We start from the raw sequence: 25,318 nt of genomic DNA on the forward strand, positions 1-25,318 counted from the left end.
TGTCTTATTTCTGCAATGGACCACCAGTGTCCCCTTGAGCAATTTACTGAAACATTTAGACTCTTCAACTGTAGAATAGAGACAACAGGACACAGTTCTGGGGCCTGCTCTGAATGATTAATATAATGCATAGAAAACAGTAAACACTAAATAAATGTGAATACCATTGATATTGTCAGGGTGTTTCATTGAGTGCAATTGGATAAATCCATCACTGAACAAGAGAACAACCTTCAGTGACGCAGAGCTGGATGCTGATTATGTTGCATCCATTTTCAAGTTTTCCCCCTTCTCTGTGACAAGGCAAACCTTTAGGACAAAATGGATATAGTTGTGAATCTGATTTCCCTTCAGTTTCAAACATTTTTAAGCAGACACCTAGACAGAAAAGTATACTCATAAGTGAAGACACATAATAATGATGCATACCATGCCAAAATTTGAGAAAGGGCTATTAGGTAATTCAATCTGCTGTTGTTTTTTTTTTCCAAATAAAGTTTTACTGGGACACAGCTATGGCCATTTGTTTATGTAAGAGCTTACAGTTAGTCTCACATACAAGGGGAAAGTGGCAGTTTGTGACTTATAAGGCCTAAAATATTTACTGCTTGGCTATTTGCGCTCTGACCCAGGGATGGAATTGAGGGAAACGGCAGGAACAGGCAAGATGGGCTGGAAGGAAAGCACTGGGAAATGCCAGGTGAGAGGGCATCAAATGATAACTAATGTCATGTGACCCTGGACACTTACAAAGGAGAGACGAAGAAATAATAATTAAATAGAGCATAATGCTGATCAAGGGCCAAGGACATGGTTGCTGTATAAGGATAAATTCTATAGCTAAGAACATACGGCAACGCCTCCCATAGTCTTAAAAAAAGTTTCATCTTAGGAAATAAAACTAAAGAAACTACACAGAGCAAAACTCTGTTAGGAACTGAACACAAAAATAATTGGATTTAATTTGTTATGGTTGTTGATTTAGATGCTTATTGAAGAAACATCTTTGAGGTTATAAAGCATACTTCACATAAATGTGATTCTGTGGCATTTTCACTTTATTACTTTAATAAATGAATTGAGGGAGTAAAGTATAAGAAATGGACTCTTTTTAATAGGAAAATCAGAGAGATTAATTATTTAAGAATTTCAATTTAGTATATACAAGACTGACTCTGGAACAGATCTTTATTTGTGTGCCCATATATCCCTGTTAAGAAATAGATTTATCTTCCACTTAGCTCCACATTAGCATCGTCTAAAAATTTAGCTCCACTTGACAATGCATTTATCTCTCTGAGATAATCTTATTTATTGTGTAATTACTGTATCTTAATAAGAAGCACTTGTGGAAATCTGACTTAAAGATACAAAAATATGTCTGATGTGCTTTCAATATCTCGGAGGTAGTGAATCATATCAATGATATTATGTACTTGAACTGATTTGCTGAGGAACTGATTTCTTCAGAAGAAAATACAATTTCCTATTCTCTCAAATTTCCATGAACACTTATGAAAATTGTCACATTTTCTTGATAATCAAAGACATTTTCTAAAGAGCTACATATTTAGCAATACAAGATTTGTTAAAGTACTTTAATTTACTCATGCAGTCATTGAAATAATGGGAAAATAACCAAATGGAAAATGTTTACAGTATTTAAATGAAAACGTTAGAACAATACATTCTAATTTTACAAGCAAAAAAAAAAGTCTTTTTGTACTTATAAATGTATAGTGACTCCCTCTGGAGTAATGAAATCATTATAGATTTCTACACTATATTTTCTGTTTTCTGAATTTTACATATTATATTTATTCTATCTGTAGTTAGCAGACATAATAAATTTTACTAAATATATCCTATCTGGTATTTAAATATTCAAAGCATTGAATTTTACAATTTGGAATCTACATGCTAACATCTCCTGAAGCTTTAAAGGTATGGGTAATTAGGGGAAGCAAATATAACACATGTAGTAGTTTAAATTTTTGTATGCATTTTTTCATTTGCCTAAGTTTAATCTCAAAATTGATAATTAAAAATAATCAGCATCTATGTATACTTCAAATAATTCCAACTTTTCAGTAGTTATTTGGAGTCCTGAAATTCACTGACACCCCCATATATTTTTTTCTTTTAGGCAGGTTCATAATTTTTACTCATGACTGTATTTTGATGAATAACAACCACGTATTTTCATACAGATAGAATGTAGCATTTTTAAAAGACTCTTGAATCTTTGTATTTGCTATTGCAAGGGACACTGGAGGCCAGATAGCTAGGTCAGAGGGTAAAAGGGCTTGTAACCAAGCATAATGACGTGAGTTGGGACACACATGGTAGAAGAAAAAAAAATGACTCCCTCAAGTTGTCCTCTGACATCCACACATGTTGGTGGCATGTGAGTGTGCATGCCTGCAATAAATAGATAATTGTAGCCAAAAAAACCCACTGGAAAACTGTCTGAACAGATGTCACCATTCCTGTGATGGTAGAAGAGAGGTATACAGAGTTAGTGACATAAGCTAATGAAAGTTGAGAAAATAGAATGGAAACTAGAAAGCCCCCTCTTTCTCAATAATGGTACACTGCCTCTCAGAGTCATGATGAGAAGTATTCCACTCTGAAAAACAGTGAAAATGGAAAAGTATGTTGCTCCTGTCTATGGATTTAGTGAATTCCATGGATGACTGCAGACTGAGATCTCCAATCAGATCTTAGGTCTCTGGGGAGTCCTGTCCAACATGCTGATGTGTGAGGTTCTCAGAATGTCTTGAGTAATGATTTGGGAAATGCTTTCTTGTTCCACAAGTGTCTAGTAAATAAATGCATAACTAGCAAGTAGAAATGAATATCTTCCATTGCTCTCCAAATTGATTCCTTCCTTTTATGTTTGGGGTGTCCTGGTAGGCCATCTGCATGGATTCATCATTTCTAGTTGGTTTGACTCAGTGTGGTACCTGATCTGGAGTAGAGCCACATCTCTTATTTTTATGGCTCTCTCTCTCCCAACTCCTTCAGGACTATGTAGCTACAGCTCTTTCCAGCCCCATGACATAGCACTATTCAGTATTTTTCTAAATGGTCACAACCTCACTATGACCATGCCATCTATTTCTTTCTTTTTTCTTTCTTTCTTTCTTCTTCTTTTTTTTTTTTTTTTGGCTTTTCAAGACAGAATTTCTCTGTGTAGTTTTGATGCCTGTCCTGGATCTTGCTCTGTAGACCAGGCTGGCCTCAAACTCACAGAGATCTGCCTGGCTCTTCCTCCTGAGTGCTGGGATTAAAAGCTTGCACCGCCATGGCCCGTCTCCATCTATTTCTTGATGAATAAAATGGAAAGAAAACTAAATGAAGTCCCTTTCTCTGACAATGAGACTCCATAAAAACTAAGTTATTCTCCAGAGTGGGAAGCCAAAGAGTATCCAGGACTGGCATGGAGTCACAGAAGTTCAGAAAGAAAAGGAATCTCAGAAATCAGAAAGAGAAATGTATCACACTGTTATACAAACCAGGCAGTCATGAACTACAGCATGATTCAATTAATGAGATTCAGTATCTACATATTCAGCCCTCATCTCACAGTTTTTACTCCCAGTATGGAGACCACAAGCCAAACTTGAGAAGTCTGATAAATTCTGGGAACAACCAAATCTCTACAAAGAGATGCCTACCTGTAGCATTCAAGAAATCCTGACTCAATTGAATGATCACCTGCTGAGACAGTGGCAGTAGATTTGCATTCTTGGGAGATTGTTGGATAAACATGAAGCAGGGTACAACACTACAAACACACAATCTCCCACTCATTTGAACTACCAACTTTGATATCATGTACTTCTTGAGGAATATTCGTTTCAGTGACTCCAATTATTTTAAGCCCCGAACATAAAGTTATAAGCTAACATTTTCATACCACCTTATTTCAAAATTCACATATAAATCAAGAAGTGAAAATTGCAGTGTCACAATATTTCGAAATGACAAAATTCAGATACTAAAAAAATGTGATTAATCTGTATGTCTTATCAAATGTGACAAGTTAAACAGCCAAAGAAAGCCATTAAAATTTTTAACTGCTAGACTAATTATAGTTAATTTTAATAGATCTTTAATAAAAACATTTCCATTTCCAAAATTGACTGGGTTGTAGCATGAATTATCAAGGATTTGAATATTTCAGTGAAGCAACGCTACAGGGAATGGATGTCCCCAATGACGAAGGCAAGCAAACCGAAGAAGGACTATTGCTTTGTCCACTACAGACAGCAATTTAAACTATAGATCTAACCGGATACCAAGTAGAACAGTGTGTGTTTCTCTTGACTCAAATCTACGTTCCAATTTTTGTGGAATGCATGAGGATGTATAAATATACCAGAATGACATAAGGTGAAGGTGATAAGCTCCTGGGATGATAGTCATTTTAAATGGACTGCCATTTACTAGACAAAAAGGAAAGGTGGGAACAGCTTAGGAGTCACTCAGCTGATTATTCCCAACTACATTTCCTACAGCAAGCTTTATAATCTCTCATTTGGGAAAAAATGGCAACAATAACATATTTCATAATGCTTACCCATGCTATTTTATATATGAAATTACATGCTCATGAACGTATGCATATGTGTGTATGTATGTATGTATATATGTATGTATGTAAAAACAGTCTAGTGATAGCATCTACTTAACAGCTAATAAATTGCACCCACTGTTTTAGTCACCATTACTATGATGACACCAGTTATTCCTCTAGATAAAACAGAGATATCGTGGTTGGAGTTAAATATCTTGTATCAAACCTGCTTTTGAGTAAGTTTGGTGTTTCTCATTCACTTTGTCTTAGAGTGAAATCCTGAAACTTTTGCTCATGTGAGCTTCCATATTCTTATATGTAGTAAATCTTTGGACATGCTTTAGGCAAAACTTTTCAAGTATTCAGAATCCTTGGAAATAAACCCTCCCGTATGGAATGAGTAATGATTTTTACTTTGTGGATTTGTCTCTAAAGCTGAAAGTAAACATTTCTACATTAGATCCAGGTACTACTGGCAATTGTGAAAACCAAGAGTTCTATGAAGAATGATTATTTTCACCAGGTGTGGTGGCATGTACCTGTATTGCCATTATGAATAATGTTAAAGTAAGAGAAGTCCAAGCTTGTAGCCATCGGACTACATACTAAATGAGACACTGTCTCACACACACACACACACACACAGAGAGAGAGAGAGAGAGAGAGAGAGAGAGAGAGAGAGAGAGAGAGAGAGAGAGAGAGAAATCAATCAAACAAACAAAAAAAGGGAATGAATGTCTGTACTATAGCTTAGTTGTGACTCACCTGGCTGTGAGGTTAAAAGTAGGATTTGATTGTTTCCAAACACTAGAGCCAGTCAAATTGAAAACAAAAATGAAACACCTAATAATGCTTTGTCCAGTGCACATTCGGAAAACATTGGATTGGGTAGCATATTTCAAAACAGTGATTTTAGACCTTATTTTTAAAATTAAAATATATCTGAATAAGAAAGGATGATTTGTTGAGAATATATTATCAGTCAACTATTGGGAAGCAGCAAGGGTGGATAATTAGGCATGAAGTTTAAAACTCAGCCAGCTTCAGCTATATAAATATGATCAAGTTATTGAACTTCAGCCTGATTATTTCTCACATGAAAACAGTGAACAAACAGCCTTTGCTTCCTTGAGTTCTAAAGATACATATAACAGAAGGCATAGTGTTTGTCATATAATCAAAACACAGGGTGGATTATTAATACTACCATTGTTTGACTAAAATCTACACATTATGTATATATAATCACAATGAAATTAATTTATTCTTGATTAATCAATTTCACTGCATATATGAAAAACAGCAGTACACACATCTGTCAGGCATTGTTCTTAGTTATTTAGGTGGGAGACAGCTGCTGTTGGACTATTTTGACCATATTGCATAAGCTGATTTAATAAATCTGGCCTGGAGAGACAGCTATGGAAAAAACCCTTTTGATTTCTGTGCACAGCTGGTTTGGAGGGCCACTTCCTTAGAGTCTCCCAGATCTAATAGCCACTCTTTCAGAATAAATGCCTATAAAGTTACCCAAGGACAGGACATTAATGAAAGAATAATAAAATGCTTTGCATGTTTTGGTAAATTTTTGATGAAAATTTCAAATAAGACAAGGCAAGTTCAAGGTCATCTACCAGTCTGCCTTCAGTTAACACAGTACAGAAATTGCAGGAAGCATAAGGAAATAAAACATTCAATTCTTTAAGAGAGAGATTTCAGGAGAGTTCCAGTCGTTAAAGAATGCCTGTAATGTTTACTTATTTTCTTGACGACTCGATTTCTAATTACTTTCCCCCATAGAGATAGTAGAAGAGAATGTAAATGCAGTTTTTAAAGAGCAGTATAAAACCAAGGTCCACATTAAAAAAACCCATCGCAACCTGGATTCTCACACACCCTCGACCAAAGTAATAGAACGTTCTCTTTTGTCAGAAATTAATATTTTGGTCACTTTACAACAACAGTGTCCTGAAGTCGTTATTTATATATGACTTTGTGATAGGTTTGAGCCATTCTATTTCATAAGGATAATAGAAAAGACTTTCCAAGCAGGGCTAAGAGGCTCTAGTTTGAAATATTTGAACAAAATCCTTGAGCAAGTTGCTTTGGAGAAGTGAAGTGGCATGAATACAGGTTGCATTGAGTTTTGTGTCAAATTACATTTAATGTCGTTGGAAAATAGGCATTATTGCATTTCCTTCTCATTTATATAATTAAAAACTCACCAAGATCACTCACTAAGGAGTTCATTCAGAAAGCGAGTAAGGTGCCTTGTGACGTGGTTTTGGTGAAGGAAGGAGGAGGAGAAGCTGACCCAGTGGCTCTCCAACTTGGCCAAGGATAGCTACAGACTGAACAGACATGCTTTTTAACAAGTCATGTAATCATATGCTGTTCTCCAAATGAGTTCTACCCAATAGAAATATAATGTAGTACAACCACATATTATTAATATTCTAGAAGTCACATTAAAATACAAAACCAAAAGGTAAAATTTCAAAGTATGTTAATATAAGATATCAAAACATCACCATCTCAATACATAAACAATATTTCAAAAAATTATAAGTGAATTATATAATATATGAATTATATGTCAATCAAACTCAAAATTAGTGGCAATGCTTTAGATTATTTCTGCCATTTTAAAAATCTTAAGTTAACTGTAAATTTAATTTGGGCTGGGCACATATATTCCAAGTGCCCAATATCCACACATGGCCAGTGACTACTTACCAGACTTAAATGGTTAATGTAGAGGACTATGACCTCTGTGAAGGAATCTGTCATGGGCATTTTATTTGTTTTCTCTTTAGCTTTTCCTTTTAGTTCACAACGTCCTCAGTGAATAACACTTGAAAATTTCAGGACTTTAGCCCTTCCTTCATCATCCACATTTTCCATTGATAAAGACCTACTCAATATCATAAAGAAGTTTAATTAAAAAACATGTTAAAAGGTGATTTTAAATAAACTCAAATTTTGTTTTGTTTCTACTCACAATTACTCTGCATTACAAAGGGAATAAATTAATAACCTTAGTTCCATTTTGGTTAGTATTTTTTTCTTTTGATTTCTTCCCTATACAGTAGCCATTGACAAATCAGTACTTCAGTTTATAACAATGAAGTCAAGATAAGCATTTCCTTTGGACTTGGCCCATGCACTGCAGATTTTTCTATTCTCCTTGACTTATTTTGTTCATGGATCTTAATGTCCAAACAGAATGGATACGGAAGGTTGGAGGTCTTTCTTAGAGACTGAAGGAAGAAAGATGATGTAAGCAGGTCTAGAATCTTCTTTAGCAGACCAAAAGAAAATGTACTTAAGACAGAAAAAGGTATACAGGATTTTGGTTTTGTTGAATCTCAAAAACATCTTGCAAAGGAGAAAGCAGAAATCCTGTTCCAGAAAAAGGTAACTGTGAGCCACAATAGTCCTTCCACTGATGCCGTCTTCTTTTTCTCCAAGTTTTGGTAAGAGCCCTTGAAGTACAGAATCTGTCAACCTGTAGCCACTGTTCTCAACCTCACCAGTGCTGCTACTTTTTAATACAATTTGTCATGTTGTGGTGACCCCCAACCATAAGATTATTTTTGTTTCTGCTTCATAACTGTAATTTTGCCACTGTTATGAATCATGAGTCATAACCTAAATATTTTTGGAGATAGAGGTTTGCCAAAGGGGTCACAACCCACAGGTTGAGAACCACTCCTCTAGGCTTAAATGAAATTGGATTACAAATATGACTTTTCAGCCCATTCCTTTTTGTTTTTAACACACACACAACACAAATAAACAAAAAATTCAAATGAAAATGAGTCTTTCAGGAAACCAATGAATAATTAATGTCCTACTTTTTAGAAAGCAAAAGAAGTCCATTATAAGCTCAGCAAGCTCACTGCATTGCACTATCTCCACCTCAAAAGTCTGGGTTTTATGTCTTAAAGAAAATACTAGTCCAAGGATTGCCATAGAGAAGCCCTGGCTTTACACCATGAAATCCTATATCTTTGTAAGTCTGCAATTCCTTAAAACAGGAAGTGTCGATTCAATGTCAGTGAATGAATATTTATGAAGGTCTACTACATTATGTATGGATAGAATGAATGTTTTACCAAGTGCTGGTGATAAGCCAGAGTGACTCAGATGGTTTATCTGAGTCTACTATGAAAGACTATAAATGAACTCTATCCATACTTCCATTATAAGCAGCTTTGGATGAAGAACTTTGTGTTGGCTAAGTTGGATGGGAATTTCTACATACAAGAGAAATTCTTGTAAAAAAAAATACAGATGCCAGGTAGTTGACATTCAACTTCTTTTAATTGGACCGACTTTTTATTGTTGAAAAGTGGTCCTACCTACTACGTAGCCCAGGCTGGCCTGGAACTCACTATGTAGACCAAGCTGGCCTCTGTCTCTCAAGTATGCACACCATACTTAGCTTGGGCAGACATTTTAATGCTCATTAGCATAGACAGAACCTCCATCCTCTCTTGAAAGCTAGGTAAGTCTCGATGTGTCTTGATTTCTAAGTATTTTGCATAGGATCTGCAAAGTAGGGCATGTCTAGTAACAGAAAACAAAGACAGAGGATCGTGGATTTTAATCAATATAAGTGTCACTATTTTCTGTTTTCCTAGCCACACATTTGGAAGAAGTAGAAGGACATTTTCTCCTGGAAACCTTCTCTTTTATTTTATTCAAAAGTAGGTTTGGCATTAAGATAAAAGGCTCATGAAAGATCTAAGCAGCAATGTCAGTGAGTCATTCAACCCAGCAGTTCTTCTGTATGAATTCTGATTCCTTACCCTCTGACTGTAGCTGCATGCAAAGAAGGTAGTTTCTCCTAGCTATTTATCAGACAACTTGCAAATTGCCACATCAACAGATTTTTGTAAGAGATTTCAGATTTTTCCCTTGCAGCTATTCATTTGCTGATCTTTCTCCTGTCTCCTCATCTCTAATTTTGTCTTTGCATTATAAAGGCAGCCAATAACATCTGAAAGTTAAACTATTAATTCAACAAACATCATGAGGATTTAGTATGTGGCAGTTTTATGCACAGACAACTTGCTTTCTAGTGGTGCTCAGAAGCAAGAGAGGGACTATGAATAATATTTGTTGAATGTGTTTATTGCTGTTATTGATGATTGGCATGGAAGTGTAGGTGAAAGAAAACCAGTTGTTGAGAGCATCAAGAAAATCTTCATGAGACATTTGTATCATTTTAGAGGCAAAGTGTGTCCCAAACTGGCAATCAGAGAATAAAATCCACCCTTCCTACATTAGGCTTGGACATTGCTCAACAAACTCATGGAATTGCAGGCTAGTCTTTCACTCTGTATTTACTAATTCAGCGGAGCTCAGATTTGGAGAAGTTACTTGTGAACCTGAAGGCAATCTGCAGAATATGTAATTCCAAAGTTGTAGTTTTATGACTCTGGAGGACTAACTGGTTTTCTCTCTGATTCAGATTTGTTTAAAAATTCTTTGTAGATAGCTGTCCCTTTAAACATTCTACTCTCCAACTTTGCACCTTCCTATTGTTCTCATTAAATGAGTTACATCAAAACTTTGGCATGTATTTGTTATGTATTTGTATGAGGTCCTTGATTGTACTTTGCATATTAAACTTCACAAAGCCATATTTTAACAATGAGTTCAGCAAGAAATCAGGGTAGAGGTCTTCTTTTTCATATTTTCCCTAAGAGAATATATTTATTCACACACACACACAAAAACAAACAAACAAACAAACAAACAAACAAACAAAAAAACAGAATAGTAAGTTACAAAGAGATCAGTCTGGCAGATGAACTCTCATAATTTATGTTTTTAAAGAGTATGGATCATTCATGACAATTAAATGGAAGGCCTTAGCTTACTTGCATAATCTGGTTTATCTCCAAACTTTATTCAGCTCTTCTGTGATTACAGGTAATTCCTTCCTTAAGAAGGTGTGTGTGTGTGTGTGAATTCTTTGTCTTATGTCATTAACCTGAAGGAAAATTGATCACATCTCCTTTCCTTAAAGATATCCAAGCCTCGGATTTCCCTTATCTTCCCCCTTCTCCCCATCTAGAGTCCTGTGCTAATTGCACACTTGCCTTCACTGTCAACGTTTATGACATTTGGTTCCCTCCCCTGTGTTAGCTTTATAGGTCATTTCTGAAGGTGGGAAGCAGAGTTTATTATGATGATATAAATTCTTCATTGGAGAGCCAGGTAGTATACTAGGATGTCAGTTAGTTATTTTTGGCCACAATGTCATAATGTCATGACGCACAGGAGTCAAATGAATTGTTTTCCAGACAAATACACATTTCCCCCCCCCTCAAAACCAGGGTACATTTTGTCTGGCTTTTTATTTGGATAATAATTTCCTTATACAGATTTTGCTCTTCAGACACATTTTATAATTGTCTATAGATTAGAGATAATACACAGGTATACCAGCCCACCACCAAAACAGACAGTAACCTATTCCAGTTTTTTGCTGGAGTCTTGGAGTTTGGGAACTAATTTTAACCACTTGGGCCTCCTGACTTAATTGGCCTGGCAGAAATGAAGGTGTTCTAAAGAGGCACTTGAGTCTCTCAATATGACTACGAAACAATGGACTCTAAAGAAATGGAAATTTCCCCCAAGAATCTCATTCTACAAGAAGTAAAAGACACTAGCCAGAAGGGGAACTAGCTTTCCAGAAAGAGATTTTCCAGTCTTAGGAACTTGTCAGACTACCTTTACAAGGTGAGACTGAAGTCCAGACAATGATGGGTTTATGGTGGACAGGACCACACCTTGACTAGCACTGCTTAGATACCCAAAACGTTGGCCTCCTATTTAAAATTCAGTCTCACTGCAAGACTTGAAAGATGGACATGGGACATTTATTAGATCTCCTTGTCCCTCTTTCCAATGTTTGTGCTTTCTCCTTTTAATTGGCTTCTTTTTTTCAATTTAATTTAATTTTATTTTACAATACAATTCAGTTCTACATATCAGCCACGGATTCCCTTGTTCTCCCCTCTCCCCCCTCCCCCTCCCCCCAGCCCACCCCCCATTCCCACCTCCTCCAGGCCAAAGCCTCCCCTGCGGACTGAGATCAACCTGGTAGACTCAGTCCAGGCAGGTCCAGTCCCCTCCTCCCAGGCCAAGCCAAGCGACCCTGCATAGGCCCCAGGTTTCAAACAGCCAACTCATGCAATGAGCACAGGATCCAGTCCCACTGCCTGGGTGCCTCCCAAACAGATCAAGCCAATCGACTATCTCACCCATTTAGAGGGCCTGATCCAGTTGGGGGCCCCTCAGCCATTGGTTCATAGTTCATGTGTTTCCATTCGTTTGGCTATTTGTCCCTGTGCTTTATCCAACCTTGATCTCAACAATTTTTGCTCATATAAACCCTCTTCTTTCTCACCAATTGGACTCCCGGAGCTCCACCTGGGGCCTAGCCGTGAATCTCTGCATCCAGTTCCCTCAGTCATTGGATGGGGTTTCTAGCACACCAGAGTAGGTCAGTTCAGGCTGTCTCTCGACCATTGCCAGCAGTCTATTGTGGGGGTATCTTGTGGATTTCTGTGGGCCTCTCTAGCACTTTGCTTCTTCCTATTCTCATGTGGTCTTCATTTATCATGGTCTCCTATTCCTTGTTCTCCCTCTCTGTTGTTGATCCAGCTGGGATCTCCCGCTCCCCCAAGCTCTCTTTCCCATGACTCTCGCCCTTCATTACCCCCACTCATGTTCAGATTGTTCATGTAGATTTCATCCATTTCTCCGTCATTGAGGAAATCCACAGAATCATCAGGTCATACTTCAAAAACCTCTACTCCACAAAACTGGAAAACCTAAAAGAAATGGATAATTTTCTGGATAGATACCATATACCTAAATTAAATCAAGACCAGACAAACTATTTAATTGGCTTCTTAAAATGGATGACTGGACCTGACCTGGGACACACGCTGTGATGTTTGCCCAAGTTATATAACATTTCCAAACTATCGTCTCAAACGTCTGGTAGAGATTCTTCATGAGCTGAGTGATTTTGCAGTTTCTTTAAGAACTATTTGTTGAATTATCTTCTTAATATACGGGAGTATGTTCAGAAAGAACTGTGGAGGGCTAAATATTTTGATGCATCAATATGTCTTCATGTTGTCCCTACTTGGAGTAGGACTTAAAAACAACTTCTGGAACCCAAGATTTTTTCCCTCAGTAATTTTGAGACACTGCTTTCCTGCCCTTCCTGCTGTGTTGGTGATGAAAAGTTTGATGAAAAGTCACAAGATCATTTCTGTGTGTGTGAAGCATCTTCTCCCCACCCGAGAAAGATGTCCAATGCCTTTTCTTTGGAGTTTTGAAATTAAACAGGGTACAACAGGAACATCTGTTTCTCACTTATATGTTGTGTCTCTGGATGTATAAATTAAATCTATTGTCTACACTCAGCTTGAATATTAATCTAAAGTTCTTTTGATGACCTCTCTCCCCAGTCTATCTGGGACTATTAGAGGTTCTCAGAGGGAGAGGAGAGGCTGAGGTACATATCTGCTAACTTGGCTTTTTTATTATTACTAAATATTTTTCTCTTTTTTCCTATATTCCAAGAAATTATACTTAATTTTTAAGCCTTCCAATAGAAAAACAACCTTTAATATACAATAGAGCTTATTATTCTCTAACACATCATCCTATACTATTGTGTTTTAATGTTTTGGGATAAATTATCATTTTTACTATCTTCAAGGACCATGATAAGCAGGTTTTTTAATATACTCTTCAATCCATCATAGTAGCTACTTATTAATTTTTTTAATTTTATTTTATGTGTATCAGTGCTTTGCTTGTGTGTATGTCTATGTACTACTTACATACCTGGTGCCTGTGGAGACCAGAAGAGGGTATCTGATTACCCTGACATTGGAGTTACAGATTGTTATGAGCCACCATGCAATGTAGGGGCTGGGAATCAAACCCAGGTCCCCTGAAAGAGCAGCACATGCTCTTAATTGCTGATCCATCTCCTCAGCCCCCACAGTATCTATCTTTGTAATGGTCATGTAATATTTATTTGTAGTGTTTGTCTTTCTCTATGAACATTATCTTAGCCTGTTTGTCCTGCTAATTAGAAAACACTGTCCATGGGTAATTTATAATTGTGTAGATCATGGTGCCAGCAGATTTGGTATTTGCTGAAGGCTGTTATCTCTACTTCCCAAAGGTTCCCTCATTGCTGCATCATCTTACTTGTCCTCTGATGACAGAAGAACAGAACAAGAAGGTGGTGCTTTCAAATTCTGAATCTTCTTATAAGTGGATCAGCTCTATCCAAGAGGGCTCCCTACTATGGAAATAATCATCATCCAAAACATGCATTCTTTACTCAGCTGTACTGAGAAATGTCACAAATAGAATTGTGAGGTAATACTATTATTATATTAGTGACATTTGTCTTGCTGGGATAAAAAAAAAAATCATGACCAAAAGTAACTTTCTTTGGTTTGTGGATCCAGAAGGAAAGTCCGTAATGACTAATGATGGGGGAGGCATGGCAGAGAGAGGTTGATCAGGAAGCTAAGCAATTCCGTCCAACTGTTACACCAAGCCAAAGGTGAACTGGAAGTGGGGTAAGACTATAAACTCTCAAAGTCTGTTCACCCTCCGCCCTGCCCCCAACATACTTCCTCCAGGGAGGCTCTACCTCCTACAGGTTCCTCAACTTCCCCAAACAATATCACCAACCAGGGACCAGACATTTAAATGCATGAGCATATGAGGGACATTTCTCAAACTACTGTAACTATCTTTCAAAATGTAGCAACTCTGATGCAGGTTCTCTGCACATGGTTTACCTGTCATTTTTTTTTTTCTTCTCAATCATTGGGGAGTGAGATTTCCAATGAAAAGACAGAAAGGTCACAAACTCTTTCCTTAAAAACCGGTAAGAAATAATCAGAATAACATTTTAGAAGACTACAGAATTATTACAATTTTAAAAACATTAGAAAAGTCAAACTCCAGTGGGACAAGTCTTTCGTAGGTGACAGAGGGCCAGTATCTGAGATTGGAGATCTGGAGATGAGAAGAACAAGGCCACCCGAGGGTTTCATTCCTCTTGATTCTACAAGCTTCCCATCAAACTTCTGGCAGATCTATGAGCAGACATACACAGACACTAAAACCCTAAGGCCCCCAAATTAAACTGGATTAAGGCCAGGCCCCTGACCTAAATGTAAAAGAGTAATACCTTTCTAAAAGAGAATTTAGAAGAATATCTCTTGTGACTTTAACTCAAGTGAAAATTTCTAAGGTACAACACACAGAAGAGCATAAATTGTTAAATGAAGATAAAAATGTTAATTGAATCCCTTCAGCACATGCTCTTCAGACGACACCAAGAATATAAAATCATGTAGTAAATTTGATACACGTATCTGTAACACGTAACAATGACACAGAACTTAATCCAGAATATTTTAATTACTATTTTCATTCTTTGAGTCTGTAATACAATTACATCATTTACCCCTTACAAAATATTTTTAAAGGTCCCACAAACAAATAAGGCAGGCAAGTAACCCAATAGAAACTCAGGCATTTTGCCTGAAGATTTTTTTATGAAAGATATACAAATGATCAGTCAGTGCAATTAAAGATGTCAGATACTGTTAGCCAATGAAGGAATGCTAATTAAGACAGGTATAGGTAATATTTTATGCCCACTAGACTTAGCAAAATCAACAAACTAGTAAGCTTTGGAAAGCAAAAAACCAAACAAACAAAAACAGTGAATTTTCCATGTTGCTTTTAATAATGGATCACAGTAGAGAACTATATGGAGAGGGAATTTTTTGTTTTTGTTTGTTTGTCTTTTTCTTAGATACAGCATCTCATTCTGTTGGCTCGATCCATTTGAAACTCGTGGTTCTCCTTCCTCAGATTCAGTCTCTAGAATGTGATGACTATCGATATGCTTCATCATACCTAGTTCATTTTAATATATCTTATAAAATTAATGTATCATTTCTCCATGACTTAGTAGTTCTAGCTATCAATAATCTTCTCTCAATGAAAACTTATGTCTCCACAAAGACTTACTCACAAATGTTTATAGTAGCTTGGTTCTTAATATTCACAAACTTAAGACAGTTCCTGTCCATCAGAAAGAAAAAAAATCAAATATAAGGTTGATAAGAAATAAAACATGATATATTAATACATAAAATAAGGCCAAAGTGTTACAAAAACTGTTGGGACAACAGAATACATCCTGATGGAGCTTTTAGATGAGCATTTAAAAGATGCAGAATTTTTGCTCAGATAGAAGAGATAGGATTAAACAGACTCCATGGTGATGACAACGTGTCTAGACTTCTCTGTGCACTGGTTACTAGCACAGTCACATGGCCAAATTCAAATTGTACACTTACAGTTTGTTGTTTCTTTTTCTATGTAAATAATACCTCAGGAAAGGAGACTAAAAGCAGAAATGAAGAAAGATAACCATTTTATTCCAGCTAATAAAATCCTCTGCCACTTTATAAGGGTTGTCTCAGCTACTAAAACTTACACTGCACAATCGTGCCCATTTGAAACAAAAGTCAAATATCATCAAAATAAATCTTGGAAAAATCACTAAAACACAGTCCTATTCTTTGAAATGTATTATAAAAGTGTTCCTACCATATAAAATAGTTTATGGGGCTTGGGAGATGTCTCAGCCATTAAGATACTTGGCCATTCTTCCAGATGGCCCAGGGTCAGTTCTCAGCACTGATATAGATCACAACTGTCTAACTTCAGCAGCAGAGGATCTGATGCCCCATGGCCTCCCCAGGCACCACATACCTATATGCAGACATTCATATCTATACATAATTTAAAATAATAACAATAAATCTTTAAGAAATAGTTCATGTGGGGGCTGGAGAGATGGCTCATTGGTTTAGAGTACTGGCTGCTCTTTCAGAGGTCCTGAGTTCAATTCCTAGGAAACACATGATGGCTCACAACCTCTGTAATGAGATCTGGCACCCTCTTCTGGCACGTAGGCAGAACACTGTATACATAATACATAATAGATAAATAAATTAAAAAAAGAGAGAAATAGTTTATGTGCTTTCCATCTGGTATAAGAATGTATATATCTTTAAATAGTCAAATAGTATCACATATAGTGAGATGCTCACACTATGAAAACTATGAAAGAATGAAGAGTTACTAAATTAATAAATGGATCACTGTAATTTTAGAACGTGATTCTATGAGTATATGACAGATACTGAAATTATTTCCCTTGATGTTATCATCAATCACATGTGACTAATAGTGTATCGAATGTAACCTTTCACATCAGGTCTGTTTTTCCTCCAGACCTCATATGTGACTATTATGGCTCTCTGGCTTTTGCTTCATAGGTATGATGGAGTTAGAACACTGGTTGGCATTCATTTGTGGCAAGGAGCTGACTTGTCAGCATGGTTATAATGAATCCTCTTCAAGAGAAGAGTTGTAAGTCAGGTTTGAAGGTAAGATAAGTGACTTAAGACTCCATGGAGTCCTGGAGGCCTCTAGTGACCTAGATCCACAAGGTTGAGGGTTTGCAATCTGTTGCTGTAGTTGAGGTTGATGCTACATGCAAAGGAACTAGCAGGTGTAAAGAAGAGGCAATATTAAAGGACCAGAAATTTCTGGGAAATGGAGAGAGTCTCTACAGGTGACTGAAATCTTGGAGGCAAGATGGATGTAGAGGGAATTAGTAGAAAAACAACATGAGAAATTATCTGGAAGGAGAAAATCGTGTTTTGCACATTAATGTCATTAAACAGTTCTGTAGGTGAAGAGAGAAACGGTATTGTTAAATCATTTCCACGTCTATTTTACTTTGATCCTCAGAGTCTGTGAGATGGGCTAGAACCATGTTTCAATATGGGCTAAGTGTAGGGAAATGCTGGCATGAATACTAAGGAAAAAAATCTCATGAAAAAGAATTGGTGTAGGAGGCAGGGTTAGGGTCAAAACAAAGAGGAAGAAAAAGCAAGTTCACCAGTTAAAGAAAGTATTCCTGAGAGCATGCATTGTGGAGTGATTTCTTCCAAGTTTTAATATATTCCATCCTGGAAGGAGGCATATTGAGAGTCAAGATTCTAAAGACAGGCACATTAAAACACAGGAAGTTCTAGAAGGTCAGAAATAAACAACTCGCAGGTGTCAGGTGTTTGAAAGGAGTCTGGTGGAAGATCACCCTCAACTCCCCTCCCCTATCTCTTTCCCTAATCCCACCCCTTCAAAGCCCACCAAACACAGCTCCTCCCCCGAGAGAGGCTCAAGACCACTCCCACAGGGTATATAAGCTGCATCCCAGAAAACAGACACATGGTTCTTCTGGTCTCTTGGCGCAGTCTCCTCTCTGAGGGGCTGGGAATCATCCAGGAATGCTTTACCCATTAAACCTAGGCTTTTCCAGTTCAATCTGATAGGTTTGCTGTGTCATCGGAGAGGTATTCAGGGTACAATAGAATTATCATCAGGAAGTCTCTGAGACTTAGTATATTCACAAGACCTCCACTCTACAAAGTTATACAGGTAGTATGGTTTGCTAAAGAAAGGAGACTAACTTGTCCAGCTGTCTGTAATTTGTGTTGCAGCCTCAAGGGCTCCAACTTTAGTGATCACACATGCTAGGTGAACTTTCAGTGATCAAACTCTGAGTCTTCCATATTCTTATAAGTAACTAGTCACACATACTCCTTTAAGTAACTGCAGTAACTCTGGTTCATCCATATTGGACTTTGGTGTTATCATTACTCTGGTCTGTCATCAGTCTCTCTCTGAAATGAGTATATGTTTGTTCACCTCTTCCCAGAAAAAAAATAAGCGTCACATAGCATCATTAATAAGATGCAAATTTGCAGAGTTGAAATCTTCCACCTGTATTCCCTCAGTAATAAAACAACTCTTTGTAGAATCGCAACTGAAACATGAAATGGCTGTTTCAAGGAGAGAGAGAGAGAGAGACATTTAACTTGTAAATAAGATCTAAATCTGTACAAGAAAGATTCTGAATGCAGCAACAGCACGCATTTTCTTACGTTTCAAAGGCCTTGAGTCAAATTCAGCCGGAGTAAACAGACAGGCAGCGAGAGACACGCTCAAGGGGAAAGCCACAAATCTCTCCTCCAGTAACTGTCAAAAGGAGACTCTTCCAAAAATGGCAGAGTTAAAAAAGAAACGAAAAGGAGGAAAGAAAAAAGTAAAGGCAAAAATGATGCTTTCCTGTTGAAATACCAAATCAGAGAGCCCTAAAGCAGGTACTCTACAGGCCCCAGGGGCAACTGAACACACCTAGGGACAGAGTTTACCCTGCTAGGTGCCTGTTAAAGAACCAATTCAGAGATCAGGCCCGAGAACCTCATACTGCAGCAGAGCATTTTGGAAAAGCCCTGTCTTGCTTTAGTTTCTTCAATGGTAAAATAAGGAGAGCCTTGTAAGAGGCATGGTTGAGAATGGAAAGAAAATAATGCTAGGCTATTTCTAGACTTAGAAAGATGTAAAAATGATGACCTCCTGCAGACATTATGATTGCATTATAAAGAACTCACAGTAGAGAATAATTGCTAAAACTCCATGTGAAGTCTTCTGTAGAGTTCATGTAGACACTCTTTAATATTTCATTTTTGTTATTAATTATAGGTGTGTGTGCATGTGTGCACATGAATGCAGGTATGCATGGAGGAAAGAAGAGGACATCAGATACTGTGGAGCTGGAGTTAACAAGTAGTTGTAAGCTGTGTGACATGGGTCCTAGGAACTGAACTTGGGTCCTCTAGAGCAGGAGTAAGTACTCTTAACTGCTGATCTTCTCTCAGACCCCACATAAAAGTTCTTTAGCATCATCTGTTTAGAATGTCATATGACATGTTTGAATTGGCCCTTATATTGCTATTATATATGCTCAGAGTATGTTCCTGAATCATCATTAACTACCAATTCACTTGAAACTGTAACATTTGCTGAGGTCTAACAGGCACGTCCAATTTTTTGACAATGCAACACAATGTCATTTACAAAGTATACGCACAAAAGCTGTACAATCAAGTTACAAAAAACCCCTGGACACTTACAAATATGATAATATTATAATGTTTTAAGTTATTATTGTGTTGGGCCACAGTCATAGCTATCCTTAGCTATATCTAGCTAGCAGGCCTTGGGTTTGACAAGCCTTCAGGATGTCCTCAGTTTTGTCTGATTTAAGAATTTACTTTATAGATGATAAAACTATGGGACCCAACAGCAAGGGCAGGTATCATATAGATATACTATGATAAACCACAGCCCAGCTACTAGTTCCCAGTAGGTATTTGGTACACATCACCCAGACACAGAGGCAAGCAAATGGCTATAGAAAACAGCATTGTGAGTTATCCAGCCTCTCTCTTTTGTGTTATTCATCCTCCATACTTGATATATTTATTAGCAAATAATATGAGACTTCGATGCATGATGAACTTTAGGAACAACTCAGTGAAAACTAAAGAAACCATGAGTGAAAGGCAGCCACAAAACTTTGGTAAGATAGTCACAGTTTTGATGAATTGCTGTGGGCAACAGAAAATGTTGGAGCCACCAATTCCACATGCTGGGGAAAACAGACAACAGTCCAAGTGATGTGCATGAACGCAGAGACATATGCAAAACTAGCATAAGATTTTTAACAATGTGAGCCATCATAAAAAGTGAACACACACACACACACACACACACACACACACACACATACACACCACTCTTCTGAGTCAGCCACATCCCCACTCCGAACGATGACTGGCAGAAACAATAATAAAACCTATACCCAAAGGCAGCTTTTCAGTTTGCTTTTGATACTCTTGGAGGTACACAGAGCCTTTCTACCAAGGGAGCAGGTTGGGAATAGACTAATTAATTTGTCAATATCACGCTCTGTTAGCTTGCACACATTTGCAATTTTTCTGGCTTTTAAATTACACCCTGGGAATCAAAACTTTGAAAGCCCAGCTAAAATAAAGAAGGATGCCGAAGTCGCATGAAAAACAGTTATGATAGTGAGGCAAACTGTGGAGGTTCACAAAGGAATTGAGATCTTCAACACCCCAAGACAATTAACCTTGCTGGTATATGCTAACCATGCTAAACAGTTCCAGGCTCCCTCCAGTCCCTTTGGACAGATAAAGTGTAACATTCACATTTAATGACAATTTTTTTCAACAACATTTCCTACATATTAATTAAATGCCTTTTTCTCCCCTTTGGCTAAAGTGTCCACTTCATTCAGAGGTCTTAATTCTTACAGTGAAACGGATACCATTTTGAGAAAATAATGTTCTGCTGTCAGTTGATATGGAGTGAATCGCATACCTGCAAATAGGGACCCAGCAGCACCCAATACTTATAACAAGGAGTCATGGTATTCTTTTACATAGGAGCATTACTGTTCACATGCAGGAAGGTAGGGTTGCTTGGGATGAAGGGAGAGCAACTTCACTCCAAGGCTATCCACATGGTGGCCCTGACTCTGCCACAGTTCCTGGAAACAGTTTGTGTAATGGTCCATGATCAAAAAAGATTTTTCTAAAAGCCATGTTTTTTTAATCAATGAGCCTCAAAACCAGAGTGACATTTACCATTAACCTTTTATTATATTTATATAATATTTAATATTTATTTTATTTTCTAGTTACTATATATATAATTATACTGTCTAGTTACTATATATATATATATACATATAAAATATATAATTCATTCATTTAATGAGCACTATCCCTAACTGGCCATTCTGGAAGCATCTTCTAGAGGACTGCTTCTGCACATCTAAGCTGGAATAAAGACAGTTAAGCCAGAATAGAGTCACATGAAATGACTCTTGAGCTCAGTGTGTGAAAAAAAAGCACTGTGCACTGGGACATGTTAGATGACTTCTGTAATAGTCACTTTGTGTATGTGTAATACAGGAATGGTCACACCTATCTCAGAGGGCAGTTTCTGTTTTCCTCTTTGGGGGAGGGGTGTGGGTTATAGTGTCTCACTATGCAGCCCAGACTAGCCTCAGAATTTAAATGCCTTCCAAGCTGAGATGACACTGATGCTCTAAGCTTATGGAACACACTTTCAACAGTACTGACTCGGGAGAATTAAATGGCTTTTCTAATGTTCAAGCACAGACTGGATTAGAACTATGATTTGCCTTTCATTATTCTGCTCCTAGAGCTACTCATTTATACTGTCTGTTTTTCTGTGAAAAGACACTTGAGAACTCTTCTAGTGTTCCCGATTATGAGGTCCAGAGGGCACCATGGTAGATGGATCATGCCAACAACATCTCACTCTATTCTAACACCGTAGAAAGGACATTTTTTTTTCCGTGTGTGTGTGTGTGTGTGTGTGTGTGTGTGTGTGTGTGTGTGTATGTGTGTGTGTGTGTGTGTGTGTATACTTGTGTGTGTACACGTGTGTGTATATACGTGTGTGTATGTTCAACTGACTAGATCCCCTTAATAAACATTCACCACAAAGCATAAATTCCCCTCATATCCTTGTGAACAAAGAGAGCTTATTTCCCATTTACCAGTCCATTGCTGTCTAAACCAAGAACATTTTTATAGCCAAGGTCTCTAAAACTTTGCTGAATTTCTGTTTGAAGTGGCTGGCATCAAGAACACAGATGTTCTGAATTAAAGATCAACACTCAAAATAAGGAGCTCCCTCTTCTAATCTCAACCCCATGTACAGTCTCCTCCAGGACGTTGGGACAAGTCAAGCATAGTGTATTAGCTCCCCTTTCTGATAAATGAAGGAAACGTGAGCAAAAAGGCCCACAACCACAGTACACATCTATTACATAGCATGAACTGCTCATGTGAGGACTCCAAAATGGTACACTACATCTGTGCGTGTGCCTCCTTTCCAGTCAGTAAATTATTAACTTGTCCTTTGTAATCATGTTAATAGGAAAGGAGTTGCTAATGTTGAACTGTTTGAAAGATATCCTTTGATTTAAAAACAATAGAAAAAGAGTTATAAATATGAACAAAGAAGATTCTGCTGAGAAAGAGGGAATGATTTCTTTGCTCGCACAGTTCCTGATCTTTCAGAGGTATTTTTGTTTTTAGAGGTATATGAGTCCTGTGACTATCAGAGCCCTAGCATGTCTTTGCCACCATTTGGAAACAGCAGGTAGAAAGCGAAAGTGCTTCATTTTCAAAGGACAACTCACTTACAAGCTGAAAGCAAGCACCACACTTATCCCAGTGGGGAGAAACACAGGAGACAGCGGGCCTGTGGCTATACCAAATTCGATCCTTACCAGGTCAACACCTCCATCTTTCTTGAGTACATGGCCTAAGGGAGTTTTATGGTGCCACAAGAAGGGACCAAAGCCCTCAGCTAGCCTGCCCTGTTCTCCTGTCTCCCATAACCCTCTGCATCATTACACAGTGCTGCTGTTTTTTATTTATTTTGTATCCCCACCTTTTTTTTTTTTTTTGAGTCTCAAAGAATAGTGAATAAGATACCAATAGACTTTTCTAAAACACCTTATAATGTCCTCTGGATATGCTGTGTTCTGCTCTGAAACCATTTCTCCAGGTACAAATGTGACTCCACTCTTCTATACAAATGAATATATAAAGTGGAATTTTAATAAGGCCAGAAAAGAGTCTGGCACCTGAACCCCTCAGCTGCAAGAAACATTCTACTTATCTGCTCTCTTGCTTCCTGAGTCCCTATTCCACATGGTTGTTATGAGATATACATAATTTTTTGCAAATGTCAGAACAGAACATCTGATTTACCATAAATACTTATAAATGATCATTCCAGTCTTTCTTTTTCTGTCTGTCCTTCCTTAACACCCACCATATGTACAAACATAAACATATGTACACACACACACACACACACACACACACACACACATATATATATACTGAAAGTAATTAGATGCATCCAACAAATTATTTACGTCCTAAATATGTTTGCAAAAAAAGCAAATACACATTCACCTTTCATTGATTACTCTTTAAGTACTGTAAGCATGATATTTATCATTTTAAAAACCATGAGATTTCTTTGACTCAGATGTCTGCCCCAGCATAGGCATATATCTAAAAGAAATACAATACTACCCTTAAGAAAGCAGGAAGTAGAAGACTTTATCAACAGCTTTGAATAGACACAGAAAATGGGAACGAAACCATGTATGACACAGAACAATCTATTTAATCATCTTCTTACCTGAGTCTTTTATGGCACAGACATCTACAACAATTTCTCCTTTCTTTCTGTTGGGCATCTGCCCAGTTCTCTGTCCACTTTGTCATACTGCCCTCTGCCCATCTGATCCCTGTTAGGATAGTGCAGCTTTCATCCAGCTTCCCCCATTGTACCATGTCTATCCCAACATATTCCATAAACTTATAGTGAAAGAAAAGATATTCCTTGAAAGGCAAAAGACACATAGAAAAGCAAAGGCAGTTGTGGATAAGGCAATAAAAATAATCTGCTTGTAAATGTACATATTTGCCTTAAAAACTAAGAAGTTATAACTGCATATCCATACCTTTTTAGTCTTAATCTTCTTGAATCTTAGATACAAATGTCAGGGCAACATTGGGATTAAACTAATGTTCTCAGATCCCCAGCACAGCAACAGTCTCCTTAACTTCCACACAGGTTCCAGGACAGCTGCCCTCAAGTTCCTGAGGATGGAGGGTTCTTCTAAGTCTATAAAATCACAAGAGAAAGATTTACATACTCAAAACAGAAATCAGCAGAGTGATACCAAATCCAAGACCATTTGTTCTGGGAACTACACATAAGTCACTTAAATGACAATTAAGAATTCAGCATTGAGTAATTAAAAAAATCATCCCAAACACAAACAGGCATACATACCACATCATGAGCACCATCACCATAACCACTGCCACCTCTACCAGACCAGCACCATGAGCATGACTACAATCATGACCACTCCCACCAGTGCCACCACAACCAGCACCAGCACCAGCACCACAGTGACCACTGACATCACCACCACTACCAACAACAAGCAATTATAGTATTACACTTGAAAAGACTTTCCTAGTACACAACAATATCCATTTGTTCGTTTATTTTAGAGAGAAAACAAGGATTGGATAGAAGTGATTTTCCTATGATGATTCATTCATTATGTTGGTTTGATCTGAATGAATGAATGAATGAATGAATACCTCTTTGGTAAAGAGTATGTACTTATCCCTGATCTATGACAAAGTGACACCAAAGGATAGAAACTCATTACTTCATCTCTATATACTCTCCTCATTTGTATCTAAGATACCAAATCTACCTGTTACCACTGGCCATTCCATCATCGGTACCTCCAGGATGTCATTTCAGCTTCTCTGTTTGCTACCCAGTCCAGAGCCTCTTTTCTATGTAATCTCTCACTGGGTCCCTCTTCTAGTTCCCTGACTTGTCACAGTCTCAGACCTGAGATTTGTCTCCAGTCCTAGATAGTCTCCTCAAGTCCAAATTTCCCTGTTTGCCAATTATTTAATAACTCTACCTAAAATTCTAGTAGACATACTCTATTAACTGGAGCAAACATAGGTCATGTGTCTATAGCTGCTATCACTTCTCTCCTGATATAAGTAAAGCTTATGTGTTCCCTCATTTATTCCTTCTTTGTCAATGGCAACTCCT

The 25,318-nt window shown here is 37.5% G+C and overlaps 1 protein-coding gene across 1 annotated transcript in view; it reads right to left on the bottom strand.

The window, feature by feature from the left end:
* The window catches only part of Sgcd (sarcoglycan delta), a 539,266-nt gene extending 514,920 nt beyond the window's left edge, over window positions 1-24,346 (bottom strand). The window contains exon 1 of the mRNA XM_059270397.1: window positions 24,189-24,346. The gene's annotated coding sequence lies outside the window, so the exon portion shown is untranslated. The remainder of the gene's footprint in view (window positions 1-24,188) is intronic.
* Between the last annotated feature and the right edge of the window lie 972 nt (window positions 24,347-25,318).

The sequence above is a fragment of the Peromyscus eremicus genome, chromosome 8a (genome assembly GCF_949786415.1).
Source record: "Peromyscus eremicus chromosome 8a, PerEre_H2_v1, whole genome shotgun sequence".
Taxonomy (NCBI): Eukaryota; Metazoa; Chordata; class Mammalia; order Rodentia; family Cricetidae; genus Peromyscus; species Peromyscus eremicus.